The sequence below is a fragment of the Orbicella faveolata genome, unplaced genomic scaffold (assembly GCF_042242905.1).
Source record: "Orbicella faveolata isolate gen_17 unplaced genomic scaffold, um_ofav_v1 contig_24, whole genome shotgun sequence".
NCBI classification, from domain to species: Eukaryota; Metazoa; Cnidaria; class Anthozoa; order Scleractinia; family Merulinidae; genus Orbicella; species Orbicella faveolata.
The window spans coordinates 29,070,127-29,081,427 of NW_028301552.1; positions in this window are offsets into that span (position 1 = coordinate 29,070,127).

Sequence of the window (11,301 nt, forward strand, 5' to 3'; positions counted from 1 at the left end):
TCTGATCTCACTTGCGCCTCGCACTTCGTAAGTAACGTGTTGCCTCATCCAATACAGTTCTTGCTTCTTTTTGATCCGTCTGAGACATTGGTCAGTGGAGGTTGGCAAATTTTTTGATGTAGATCTGGCGACTGTCCAACAGTTTTCAAACCGTATGGTAGAACACGATCTCTCTTGGTCTTAAGATATGTTGACGTGTTCCACACTGGTGGGGGAGTACTGAAAGCCTACCTGTCTTTGCCTACCCGGCCACTTTATTTACGTGTGCCGGTGCGCTTTGAAAAACGAGGTATATAACAATAGTTGCTATTCTTATTCAATGAGATGCTAATAAGTGGCCGAGTATTCTGGAGTTTAGCTACGTCTTTATCTACACCTTGTACCACCATCTCATGTTTAATTTGCTTTCAAGATGTGTAAATCTTTTGGCCTTCTCCAGCTGCACAACTCTCATCTTACTTAAGCTCTCGTGGTTCTCGTATTTTCTTTGCTGACGTTGAGGCCAGATTTAATTATTTCTGCAGCTGCTGTCAGGTGACCGGTCCATTTCTGTTTACGTTCTAGGTTTGGGGTAAGGAGCATATATTACTTGTGTAGTCCATCCAGGTCACTGAAGCGAGTTACAAATGTTCACTGCATGGACGCATAAATTACATCACCAGTTTAATGATCACCGGAGACCGCCAATAACCTAGACTAAGCTCATCTCAAATTTTTAGTTCAATTTAATTTCACGTTCTGATTTACTTGAGCCATAGCTTTTTGACTAACTTTGAAGGAACTGTGGTGGAATCCAAAGTGATCCTTGAGTTACTAGAAAATGGTACCTGTCTGTGGAGACTTTCGAAAGCTTTTTCTGGGTCAAATAATGAAGTTCATCTATGGCAGAGTTAACTATTAACTAGACTGTTCGATGCTATGATCGATGATTATCCTCGGAAATGTATTATCAACAGTCTGGGCGTAAGATTAACCTTTTCAAATACCTTCTTGTTCACGTCGTGGCTTATGATCTAGGGAAAGCATCAACCTCTCAACAGTCCAGAATATCCCAATATATTAGGACATCTGTGATGTCGCGAAACTCACGTTTCAACCAATGAGAATGCGTGTTTTGGTTGGAGTGTTGTGTTTCACAACAACCCAAAAGATTCAAGATGGCGGACAAAGGGAGTCGCAAATACTTTCCAATGCCATGAATGCGGGCCTTCAGGAGGTTTACATTTATCTCGAATTGAGTTAAATACTGTCCAAATTATAAAATAAAAGGAAAGTTTGTGTTGGCGTTCCATGTCACAGACAATTCTCCCCAGATAACGATTATCCTCGGAGCGAAGGAAGCACTACGAACGCAATGCGGGCCATGTTTGACGAGCTGCTGTTATCATTCTTTGGAAAGAGACCACACAATCGGTAAACATCTTTAATCTGCATTTTTCTAAGCACAGAAATGATCGATATTAGAATTGAGGCTTTCCTCTTATCTAGGGATTATCGGGCCGAAATCGACAGCAAGCGCGTGTTCTTATACGCCAGCAAAGATAAATTGTAAATGTCCAAAATGTTATACGTGTAAAGTTATGGCAGAGATCAGAAAGATAACTTTTTATTCCAGCTAACGAGTACAAGCACACGTGTATATTCTGTCTCGTCCTACTGCGCATGCTCATAACCTGATATGTTTACATCTCCACCCTAAAAACTTTGCCGGGTGAAAGAAACAAACTTGGTCTCTAAATTGGAACCTAAATAACGCAAGTATTGTTCAAATTGAATCCAACGCAACAAAATTCTCAGACGGCTAAGCCGAGTTGTTCTGATTAACAAAGTTTAAAGGTCCAGCCTTAATGGCTTCTTTACAACACGACCACTTCTGGTTGTCAGATGTTGGTCGGCACTTCCCTCACCAACTGTAGCTGGTTTCTGGGGTGTCTGGGATAATCCTGGTGACGGGACTTGGTGAGATGTAAATGTAGGTGCACTGGGCTGTGGTGGATTGTCTTGGCTAGAGAGCAGTTGACCTTCAAGGCTTGGTGCAACTTGGCCTGACGGTTTTAACTGTATTCTGTTGCGCCTTAGTTCAGAACCACTGTTTGTCTCTACAATGTAGGATCTTGGCTGGTTCATTTGCTCTTTCAGTGTTGCCGGAGTCCAGGTCTTGGTTTTTGGTTGAAACACCGATACTGGTTGGCCTGGTACTAGCTTTTGTAGCTCACGTGTGGACTTGCCATCATGCTGCTGTTTCTGAACATCTTGGCGGTGCTGCAGCTGATCTTGGTGGCATTCTTTTGCTTGTGACCGTTGGAGTCGTCCACTGCTGGGTAGTTGTGTGCGATATTCTCTATTGTTCAGTAACTTGGCTGGTGATGGTAAGTTGCTATCGACAGGCGTGGCCCGGTATGACAAGAGCGCAAGATACGGGTCCTGTCCTGCAGCCTCGGACTTCCTTAGAAGGTTCTTTACGGTTTGTACCATCCTTTCTATGAATCCATTGCTCTTTGGATACACTGGTGAGCTAGTAATGTGATTGATACCCCATTGGTCACAGAACGCTGCAAATTCCTTGCTGCTGTATTGAGGGCCATTGTCAGATACCAGGGATTCTGGTATGCCATGTTCTGCAAAGATTGATTTGAGGTGGTTGACTATTGCAGCAGATGTCGTTGAGCTCAACTTTCTAACGATGGGGTATTTGCTGTAATAGTCTGCGACTAGTAAGTATTGAGCACCTCCATAGTCGAACAGATCGCATCCAAGCCTCTGCCATGGATAACTGGGTACATTGTGTGGATGCAATGTTTCTTTTGGTTGCTGTTTGGAGAACTGTGCGCATGTCGGACAGTTCTCTGTCATCTGTTTGATGTCCCTTGATATGCCTGGCCAAAACAGGCTGTCCCTTGCTCTCAGGAGACACTTCTCTGTTCCCATATGTCCTTGGTGTATGATTTGTAACATCTGTGGGCGTAGCTTACTGGGAATTACGAGTTTGTGTCCCTTGAGAATGAGGCCATTTTCAACACTCAGGTCCTCTCTGAAGTTCCAGAACTCTTTCAGGTCTTGTGGGCACTCATTTGGATATTCTGGCCATCCATGATGCACGACATCTTTTAAGTGACTGAGTACAACGTCTTGATCAGTGTACTCTCGTACTTCATCTAGTTTGGCAGGGCTGGCTGGCAGTGTTCGAGAGATTGTGTCCAGTTCCACCATGGGGACTTCGTTGTCTTCTGCAGGGGGCTCCATGTGGCTAATCCTGGAAAGGGCGTCTGCTATCACGTTGCCTTTTCCTTGAATGTACCTGATCTCCACGTTGTATTTGGCCATTTTAAGTAGGAGCCTCTGAAGGCGTGGTGGTGCGTTCGATATGCTCTTCTTCCAGATGCTTTCGAGCGGCTTGTGGTCAGTTTCGATGACCACCTTCTTACCAAATACGTAATGGTTAAGCTTTTCAAGCGACCAACAGGCAGCGAGTAACTCTCGCTCTATGTTGCTGTATCGAGACTCAGTTTCAGTTAGTGATCGACTGGCATAGCACACTGGTTTGCCCTCTTGCGTCAACACACATCCAATGCCTTTAAGGCTTGCATCAGACTGGATTAGGTTCTCCTTTTCTGGGCCGTAATAGGCTAGGACTGGTACTTCAGTGATTGCTTGTTTGAGGTTCTGGAATGCCCTTTGGTGTTCTGGTTGCCACACGAATGGTACATCTTTTTTCATCAGCTGTCGCACAGGTTCTGACACTTGGGCTAGAATGGGTGAGAACCTGTTCAGGTAGTTAATCATGCCCAGAAAGCACTGCAGCTCTGTAAGGTTCTTCGGGGATGGCATATCACGGATTGCTTTGATTTTGGTTTCGCCAGGGTGGATCCCGTCGGGGGTCCATGTGAGCCCGAAGAAGGATGCTTCCTTCACTTTAAACTGGAATTTGTCCGGGTTAAATCTCACATTGTTCTCTCTTGCTGTGTCAAGGACAGTTCGTATGTGCTGATCATGTTGTGCTTCGCCCGTGCCATAGACAAATGTGTCATCTGCAATACCGCTGAGCCCTTCAAGTCTGCCAAAGACCATATCCATTTTTTCTTGAAACACATCTCCACTGCACGTAAGGCCAAATGGAAGTCTTGTCCATCTATGCCTTCCCCATGGGGTGTTAAAGGTGCACAGTCTACTGCTTTCCTCGTCAAGACTAACTTGCCAAAATCCACTGCGTGCATCAAGGATACTGAAGTGGGTGGAGCCGCTGACTTTCGGTATCACATCATCTATGGTTCTCACATAGTAGGGGTTGCGCTTGATTGCTTTATTGAGATTCCGAGGGTCCAAGCACAGACGGATCGACCCGTTGGGTTTGATGGTGACCACAGCAGAGTTAACCCAAGGGGTATATTCATCTTGGACCTCAACCAGAATTCCAGATTCTTTTAACTGGTCTAGCTCTTCTATGTAGGCTTTCTGTAGTTGTACTGGAACCTGTCTTGGAGCATGCTGTACTGGGGGAATGTCAGGGTTAGTTTCGATGTGGTACGGCGGTCCTGGAAAGCAGCCAATTCCTGTAAAGACATCCTGATATTCTTCCAACAAATAGTCCTTTGTCAGTGGGAAGGGGTGTTGTTTGCCTCTGATGTCAAATAGTTTGACAGTATTTGCATTGGGCATGGGCTTTTCACTTTGTACAACATTCTGGGTGGTTGCATTTGTGCTGGCTGTGACTGGCCAGTTGAGCTTTAGGAGGTTCAGGTCTTGTGCAGACATGTTACCAATTATGGCAGGGCCATCAACGTCAACAACTTCTGCTTGGATAACTCTGGGGTTGGAATTGTTAGGACCCTTCACATATATCTGGCAAGATCCAAGATTTGGGATCTCGGCTCCACCATAAGCAGTTAGCTTCACTGTAGGTTGTTGTAGGCTTAGTGTCTCAGGGCTTAGTTGCTTGTATAGGGACTTGGGTATAATGTTTGTTTCAACACCTGAGTCTATCTTACAGAGTGCATTCATTTGTTTTCCTTCTGGCTTCAGTGCCAAGGAGACTTCTAGCAGAGCCTTTTCTCTACAGGATACAACGTTTACACTCATGGCCAGGGGTGTTGCTTCAATTGGGCCCAGGAACACATAATCATCTAATGATTGGGTAGGCTCTGACTCAGGTATGGCATTGTTATTACTAGTAGCTTCAATCTCATGCACATCCTTCTTTTTAAGTTTTGAAAAGCATACCTTGGCAAGGTGTCCCACCTTTTGGCAGTAATGGCACGTTGCATTTCTTGCTGGGTACTGTTCATGAGAGTGAGGGCCCCAACCACAATTCCTGCAGAGCTGCGTTTTTCCTGACTTGTTGCCTTTTGGGTTTTGCCTTGATCCACCGGCTACTGGGTTCAGCTGGTCGCTTTGGAATTGGTTTCTCCTGGTTGAGCTAACAGGGTGTACTGCTGACACTACTGGGTTCATTAGCTGAAGCTGCTTGTCTGCTGATTCGTCTGCTTTTGCCATTTCTCTAGCTTTACTAAATGTCAGAGCATTTCCTTCTTTGAAACACTCCTTTCTGACATGGTCTGAATACATGCCGAGTATAAGGAAGTCTCTCAAGAATCGATCATGATGTTCCGATGGATAGTTGGCTTCTTTGACAAGGATTCTAAGCTTTGCAATAAATTCTTCTAACGATAGTGTACCTTGTCGAAGATTGTGTAGCTCCCAGGCGGCGATCAGCTCGTTTGAGTGAGGTTTCACGTAGTTTTCGAATTTCTTCCAGTAGTTGTCCAGTTTCTTTTGTTCGTCTGCCGAGAGGCCCCAGCTGTTGAACAGCTCCAAGCCGTGCTCACCGGCCCAGTAAAGCAGGTGCTTACACTGAATTTCTTCGTCAATTTTGGCCATCGGGCCCGTAAAGAGCAGTTCACAGCGTTGTTTCCACATTTTGAAGCGTGAGTATAGGTTTTCATCCGTGCTCCAGTCCATGGTTGGACCCTTGTCAATGAATGAGGCGCTGGCGGCCATGTTGTTTTCTTGAATCGATCGTACACGTGTCGTTCGGAAATGACTTCACTCTTCCACCTTCTCCAGTGTATCGAGCTAAATGGTATGTTTGGTTACTTCGCTATCCCACTTCTGACACCATATAAAGTTATGGCAGAGATCAGAAAGATAACTTTTTATTCCAGCTAACGAGTACAAGCACACGTGTATATTCTGTCTCGTCCTACTGCGTATGCTCAAAACCTGATATGTTTACAATACGTTTTGGCTAAATCGAGGAAATTAAATCATTATTAAAACAGAATTTTGAATACATGTAACGCATACGAGTGAGAAATTCTTGTTCTTTTATACAAAATAAACTAAGCAAGAAAAATGTGTCCAAAATTTTAGTGTTGTCAGATGCATGGATAGTCAAAAATTCTGCTAATATATTTTTTGTAAATCTGAAATTTCTCCATTTTGGTATTTATTTCAAATATTTCTTGTATCTATTTGTTACTGTGCTAAAAGATATCATGTCTGATCCACATTTAAATTATGAAAACTTACATATAATTGCTGAATTTCATAAGTTATTTATCTAAAAATATCAAAATATAATTCCTGGACAGGTTGACAAGGGAGCATTCACAATCCATCCACATGTCCCAAGGTTTTATTATATATTTATTTAAAGTATACAAGACAAATTCAGTCTTGAAACTGAAATCCATTTTACTTTATTCACTCTATAGGTACTCTCGACCTTGAATTTGCCTCTTGGCAGAATACAGGACCTGAAACAAATCACAAGCGCTGAGACGATTATTACATTGCTTACAGATATCAATATTATTACAAATGTATTTTTCGTTTAAAAATATGAATTTACTTTGAATGTAGTTACCACGTTAGTCTCACTAAATAAGAGAGTGCCCTCAATTGGTCTGATGACTCTTATGTTTTCTATTTTTTATTACATATTCCTAACCAAACTGATATGTTTCGTGTTCACAACCAATTAATGTTTTGCATTAGTTTCACAATTAGTAATGTTCAACACTCGACACTACATTCTAAACTCTTGTACCTTTTCAGTCTTTGCTTTCATAAAAATTATTTTGCAAAAATATTACTTTCTGGTACATTCAAGCTTCATGGAGACGTGAAAAGAATCATCATCTGCTAGGAACAGCTGGTGTGTGTACAGTTTTTAAAAAATGCCAAAAAAAAAAAAACAGTACAATGCCCCCTAAAAACCTTAACTTACATGTTTGCATGGCCCTCAACGTCTGGTAAAAGAGCACAAACAATCTCCTCTACCCTTTGTGCCATTCCTTGGGATACTGATTGCATCCATTTACAGGGAATCACTGCACTACCCCTGGCCTGTCTGTTTTGCTGCCACTTCTGTGCTGTAGGTGGTTTTCAACAGGCTGCTGGCTCTCCAGTGATACAACTGGGGTGCACATTCGGTGAATCCACCAAAACAGAGACCTCCCAAATTTGTTTAATTTCGTCCGCGTACTTAGCGACGTCTTCTTTCCTCTCTGTTACCTTTGTTTTTTCCCCAAAAATTCGGCAAAGTGCCCCGAGCAGTCGAGTATGCTTTTCCATGTACTTAAGAGAGAGAAATTGAAAACAACCGTGACCGTCATAAAAATGAAGGATCGATGCACTACTCAAGCCTTATAACAACAGCGGTTCAGGTACACTTGTAATGCCTCAAATTCAAAGAGAGTTTACAAAATATCGGCGTTGTTTAAAACCGCCTAATTTGGCATGATGAAACTTAAACGACACTAGAACCAGTGAAAAATATACACAGCTCAAAGAAAAATACGTAAATACTAGAAAATAACGCGTACCCTTTACTAACCTTAATATTTGACCACAAAAAAACTCAATGATTAGAAGACAGTCAACGTTTTTTAAACCACCAAAATGGCCGCTTATTCTCCTTCTCAACGTTTGGTCGCAAAAAGTCCTGAATAATGCTGGCCAGACTCTATGCGATACTGGAAACAACATATTTTCTTTGTGCGCATGAAAGGTCCGCCATTTGCCCTGCTAACAAAGGTTCATGACGTCATGGCCGTCCTAACTTATCGGGATATTCCGGACTGCTCAAGGAAAGTCTGTAAGTAAAAACCTTTTTTGGAATTGGGAGGCGCATTATTTCCGGTTGGTTCATGTAGAGCACAAAATCTACTTTGAAAAAGGTAACAATTCTTGCATTGGGATAGTCCCTATTTCCGTAATCTAAAGGAAAAGTGGATGTGTCATTCTCATGCAGGCATATAAGGGTAAGGATGATGATGATGACGATGATGATGGCTGTTGTGGGTTTTGAGTCGACTTTGTATCGTCAGTACATGCCGTTCGTTTTCTCATTTGGCTTGACGTGAACATTCAGCAGAGTGCCTTCAAATGCTCGACCCATCTTGCCTTTTGTTCTCGCTCCATGGTGATCGTATTGTTCCTTTTTTGTTCTTAACGGCCTCTCAAGGATAGAATACTCTTTCCTGGTTTTGTTATGGTGATATCCTATTGTCTTTGCTTTACTTTCTGCTTCCATGGCCAGACAATTAAGGAACTCTTTTATGTCTTTTTTGCTGAATTTGCTCACATCCTCACGGAAGTGCCAATACTTCGATTTAGCTTGCTCCCGCGGGATGGTTTATCTCGTCTGTTTAGCTTTCAAACACTTTATCCAGTGATCAGTCTACTTGAGGCCTTTCCCTGCTTCTTGAGTCAAAGCGAAGAACCTGCGAAGCAAGTAAGCCTAGAACGAAACATCACGAGCGAATACGCGAAATAAAAAGCTTACATAAGTAGGTTTAGAAGATTCGTCGCTTGCTCTTCTTTTTTCCCTTCGTTTGTGGTAAATGTTTACTTTACGATGTAGAATTAAACTGATAATTTACTTTTGAATAGCTCGCTCACCGCTGTGTACATTTTCAGGTTTTTGATGGCAATTTTGATCACAACACCATTGTCTATCACCACCTAAACCCACCAATCACGGCACGTTATTTGCGAATAAAGCCAACGGTATGGCAAGATCATATCTCTATGAGGATGGAGTTCTATACTTATCCAGGTATTTTATTTATTTGCTTTCTATTCATTCATTAAATTAATAATTTAAAAAATTCGTTCTGCCTTTCGAGCGGATGAAAGACGGATTGGTAGATTGATTGCCTTGAATTTTTGTTTTTCGTTATTTTTCGTGTTCTTTACTAAATTTGAGGAAACTGTTTTTGATAACAAAAAGAACCAAAAGTAAACTACGACGTTTCGAAGTCATCTTGACTCCATTATCAAGTAGAGAAAAGAAAATAACGGTCAAGATGTTAATTTATAGTGTAAAAGGTGTAAGAATATATTAAAGTGTAACACGGCCTAGTGAAGGGTTCACCGGTGTCAACAGTTAAACGCGCGTAATCAACCTAGATGAAAACTTTCGCACGAATTGATTTTCTTCATTAATTTCTATACGCTTGAAATAACTTACTTTTAATCAATCTTAATTTCAAACGAAAATCACAAAAATCAACCATGATTTCAACAGGGTTTGAGGTCGGTTGAAGAGGTTGATCGACCAAACTAGATTTTCACGCGTTTTCAATTAATATCAAGAAATTATACTAATTTTTCGAACACGAAACCTAACCACCCCAAAATGGTTGATCCTGGTAATATGTCATCAAACACGAGAGCCTGTGTTCTGCCACATTTCAGGGGGCGGATCCAGGAAGGTGTGGGGAAAGGGGAGGTGACTTGTTCCTTGGTGCTGTAGAATCAATGTTGCAATTACAGAATTGGAACCTAATTGCAAACTGTTACACCAGGAATACTAACAATGCCACAAAGTAAAATTTACAATGAGGTACCTTTTTTCAATTTGTTTGTGGTTTGCTTCTCCAAAAAGGGGTAGATAGCCACCCAATTTACCCATGCATCTCCGAGCACCGAGAGGAGGGTTGAATATACGACTGGCAGCTTGTTTGGGAATGTGCAGAAAGTCTGTCATGACTGTTTGATATATATTCGATATGGAAACTAAAAACAAAACTAAGGAGAAAACGGAGAATTAAAATTGCTAAACATCTATGCTAATTAAGATATTATCAGATCACTGTTATGCTTTCCTTTGTTAAAAGCTGATGAATTAACAATGAGAGATAGAAACTTTCGGGGATGAAAATAACCTAAGACACATTTTAGCAGTTCTAAATCTCATGGCAAGATTTTATTTTTTCTTTACAGCAGATATTTAGCCTCTTGCAATGACGGGCACCTGATATTTGAGGAGCACGCGTCCTACCACAACCGCTGGCGTCAGCTGAGTACACGAGGGAACCATCTCGAAAAATTCATCCATTTTCCGAGCAAAGAAGTCGATAACGAAGTAATATGTCAACAGTTTCGTACAGCTACTTCTAAGTCTCCGATCATACCATACTATACTGAGCGAAGGGAGAGAGAGCTGGGGGAGGGGGAGGGAGGGGGAAGACAAATAGCTTATGACGTTGGATTTCCGGTGCTGGATTTACAATCATAGAGGTCCCTAGTTCAAAACTTCCATCTTGGACGGTACAAACGGATCCCGGAGGTGAACTCCTCTGTCGCTCCATGAATCAAGGTAGCCCAATGGTTTACCTTCCACCAGTTGAGATTCCTGATGTCTTTGCTCAATTTGCTTTACTTGCTTTATTTGATTTTTAAGGTGTACATAATTAGCACAGCTGAGCGAGATCAAACTCATAATATAAGAGATTAATTCATTATATCAGATATTTCAGTGTGCGGTATCCTGTCTTGCAACATTTTAACGCGTCAAAAAGCAAATGACATTACTGCACGCTAAACGCCAAATAAAAGATTCACTATCCAACGATTTTATTTCGGACATTATCGACTTCTTTGTCGCTCTAGCGCGATCAGAAAAAAAACATAGGACAGAAAACCCGTTAAACTGATATCTCATGGAGCGCAACTATCGTGAGACATTTGTACACGACAGCTTCGCGCGGCATTTGTAATCCTCAGTGGAGTGGAGCTGGATAATCAATGCACTTGATACCTTGATAGACGTCTACAGGGGTAGTAAGTAGTTGACAACTAATCGAGTAAAATAATTCAAAAACTGTAACGGCCCATTATCTCACTCTATGAGATGTGCCTGCAAGGAAATCATGGCAGTTGTATTCATCATAACAAATATCCAGTCTAATATACTGAGTACAACTACCATGATTCCCTGCAGGCACATCTCAGAAGGAATTGGCCTTTGACAACTGTGAGAGGGTTTCTACAAAGTTATGGTTCCGTGATTCCAAG